General features: G+C 40.7%; 1 non-coding gene across 1 annotated transcript; it reads left to right on the top strand.

Moving 5' to 3' along the window:
• Positions 1–2,309: 2,309 nt before the first annotated feature.
• LOC132014827 (U2 spliceosomal RNA) lies at positions 2,310–2,501 on the top strand. Its single transcript, XR_009403461.1, has one exon. It is a non-coding gene; the product is annotated as a U2 spliceosomal RNA (small nuclear RNA).
• Positions 2,502–2,795: the final 294 nt, after the last annotated feature.

The following is a 2,795-nucleotide window of genomic DNA, read 5'->3' as shown; positions in this document are numbered from 1 at the left end:
CTAGAAAGATGTCATCTCTGAAAGATGTCACTCCGAGAAAGATGTGAACACCTCCCAGTCACCAAGATGGGCAGTGGCCACAGCAACTTGGCAATTCTAAATGGTCACGTGAAGGAAGTCCCCAAAGGTTAACTTCCTGGTGTCACCCTGGGTTTCAGAGCAACTGAGAATCTGGCTTGGGAGCTTGTCGTACTGGTTTGACCACATGACTTCTTACCAGGGGTTACTGAACAAACTGCAGGGCTCGAGGTCAGCTGAGTTAGACCCTCCGAGGTCTATACAGAAGCAGAAGCTAGCATGAGCCTCGTTTGTCAGAGAGCGTTTTCAGCCCTGGTCACACTGAAAAAGACCAGCTCATGAATCTTACTTCAGCTGCAAATGACAAGAGGACAGTGTATAGAGCTAGAAGACAGACATTGTCCTTGAGGTCAAAATGATGTAACACTGAGCCTGAGGCCCTGGCCCATCCCTACTTAAGGTTATGTGCTTGGCACCTCTTTCTCCCTATTTTCAGACACAAACTTAGGGAAAGAGCATTTGTATGACTATTTTATGACACTTAATGGACTGTATAAATTTGACTAATATTGATACCAGATGGTTCATTTATTCTTATGATTGTTTGACTTTTTTTTTTTTTTAAGATGGAGAACGGTGTAAGGGCCTTAATGTTAAGTTGTATGTTTCATTCATTTTTGTGTCTCTCCTAGTAACTGACCGATGATGTTACATGTAAAGGAAGTTCAAAAAAATGCCCTTTAAGCAAATAATTCGTGAAGAGTTATTTTTACATTTCAGTGGTTCACAAAATTCTAGAGAGCAGCTCATGGCATCTTAAAGTTTATCTCCTTATTTCCATGCTTCCCTAATGCAGTGCTCTAGGAGTAAATCACCTTGAGTCAGAAGAAGCCCCATCTATACGGCTTCTTCTTCTTTCTTTTTTTTTTTTTTAAAGATTTTATTTATTTATTTGACAGAGAGAAATCACAAGTAGGCAGAGAGCCAGGCAGAGAGAGAGAGAGAGGAGGAAGCAGGCTCCCTGCCGAGCAGAGAGCCCGATGCGGGACTCGATCCCAGGACCCTGAGATCATGACCTGAGCTGAAGGCAGTGGCTTAACCCACTGAGCCACCCAGGCGCCCTATACGGCTTCTTCTAAACTTGAAGAATTTTCCTGTTTCCCAGTCATTTTTGAGTTGGAAGGAGAGAATCACATCTAGTTTGTGAAACCCTAGCTAGAAGGGATTTTTAGTCAACACACGAAGGTTCACAGAGGTTGTTCCTTCCAAGAATAATCTCCCAGGGCCCCATTCAACAATAAATATTGCCCAACTTCCCCACGCAGAAGTCAGCGTAAGGCTGCAAACACTAAGGAAATTGCCTCTGCATCCAGCCAGCTGATTTGGCAGACCAAGGGCCAATGCACAAAGAAGGTCTGTCTCTGTTTGTTTTCCTCATACTTTTCCTCCTTTCTGAGCAGTAAGCCATGGAGAGCTATGGCAATGCCTGGGAAGAATGTGTTAGAGACTCCCTCTTCCCGCAGACCCCGCTAATTACAAAGAACCAAAGTTTTTGCTCAAATTGACTGGGTAGTTATGATTCTGACCACTGGACATACTGCAAACAGGGACTTCTATAAACCTCACCCTAAAAAAGTCTTGGGAGGAAGGCTTCAGTTTTCAGTCACTTTGTTTCCTTTTCAGGCTCTTTCTCCTAGGAAAATGAAAATAAAGACAATACCATTTTATGACTCATTGGCCTTGTTACCCAGTAGAACACACAGGGACATTTTTCTAGTGTCGTAGAAAGAGCACCAAAATAACAAGGAGTTTGTTATCTTAAAAGGACAAAAGACAAGGATTTAAGAGATGTAGCTTATTAATTCTAGTATGAAAAAAGCCACTGGATCTCTCCATGACATGGGCCAAGTCCCTTTACTTGTATGGGTCTGAATTTCCATTGTCAAAAAAAATGAGCCCTTATACTTGTGTTTGAAATTCAGTCATACAGAATACTTTTAAAATTATTAACTAGAGGGGCACCTGGGTGGCTCAGTCAGTTAAGTGTCTGCCTTTGACTAGGGTCATGATCTTAGGGTCTCCTGGGATCTGACCCCTTGTCTTTCTCCCTGCTCAGTGGAGAATATGCTGCTTCCTCTCCCTCTGCACCCAACCCCCTTGCTCTCTCAAGCAAACTCTCTCTGTCTCTCTCTCAAATAAGTAAATAAAATCCTTAAATGAACTATTGACTGTATAGAAATCTTGACACTTTGGTCTGAGTTATATTTTTTTTTCAAAAATATTTTTAGGTGATCACTTCTTGGCCTTTTAGCTAAGATTAGGTGTAGTATCTGTTCTTATCAGTTTAATATCTGATATTGTCCTCTATCTGAGGACAATATATTAAATGGATTTTTGGAGTAGGGAGTTGAAATAGGAGCTTGCTCCGTCCACTCCATGCATCGACCTGGTATTGCAGTACTTCCAGGAATGGTGCACGCTCCCCACTAAAGCAGTAAATAAAAGATTTGGTTAGTAAGAAAAAAAAAGAATATTTTTAGGTGATTTTATAAATCTTTCTCTTAAATTGATTAGTTTGTATTATTCTTAAATAAAAATTTTGCATCACTAGCTCTCTGTATACCTTAAGATAAAATTCATACAGGAAATATAGAATAATATTTGATCCTTCCCCATTACCATGCATTGTATTATCAAAGCCAAGAGAACAAAGATTTATGCATAGAGTTGTTCATTGGTGATTTTCTCTTTGGAGTTCTGAGTAGCTGTCTCTTCTG

Source organism: Mustela nigripes, chromosome 3 (assembly GCF_022355385.1).
Source record: "Mustela nigripes isolate SB6536 chromosome 3, MUSNIG.SB6536, whole genome shotgun sequence".
Lineage (NCBI taxonomy): Eukaryota > Metazoa > Chordata > Mammalia > Carnivora > Mustelidae > Mustela > Mustela nigripes.
Note: the sequence above shows the minus strand (reverse complement) of the source record. Positions and strands in the feature narration are given on the sequence as shown.